The sequence below is a fragment of the Orycteropus afer genome, unplaced genomic scaffold, assembly GCF_000298275.1.
Source record: "Orycteropus afer afer isolate SDZICR_OR568_19922 unplaced genomic scaffold, OryAfe1.0 scaffold01188, whole genome shotgun sequence".
Lineage (NCBI taxonomy): Eukaryota > Metazoa > Chordata > Mammalia > Tubulidentata > Orycteropodidae > Orycteropus > Orycteropus afer.
Genome location: NW_006922775.1, coordinates 136,409 through 137,027, shown reverse-complemented (window position 1 = coordinate 137,027; position 619 = coordinate 136,409).

Below are 619 nucleotides of genomic sequence, written 5' to 3'. Positions count from 1 at the left end.
TCTAGCTTGGAAGACTGAGTGGACCATGACAACCATTAACCAAAATCAGAGATAAGGGTAGCCAGAGGATAGAAGTGTGGGTGCAAAAACAAACAACTGGACCTATTGAATGAGAAGTGAAACAGTTGAAGATGGAAATCTGGAGAATGCCAGTACTGAAGGGGAGGCCAGAAGAGCCAGTAGAGAAAACTGATTGGTCAGCGATGGCACACTATGTGAACTGTGCAGAGAGGGAGGAGGGGTGAGACACTACTATCAGCTAACACTTTGTTTAGGTTACATTGCACAAGCCCTTCACCCAACTCCCCAACATACTGTATCCTATTTTTAGTTGATTTCTGGTTTCTCAGTTTTCTGCTTTTTATAAACCCCATATTTTCTCTTGACCTCTGTTAACCAAAGATTGAAAGGTGTAGAACGTCTCAACACAGCCACTTAGGCGACCTCGAATCACAAGGAATAAGAATCACAAGGAGGAAATGATTATAAAAAGAAGAAGCCTCCACCACAACCTCTAATAATCCCACCTCCCAATATCCTGCCACATACTCTCCTCTTCCAATCTGACTACTGGCCGCGAGGTAGGACGGGAGATGTAGTCCTCAAGGCTGACGGGGGG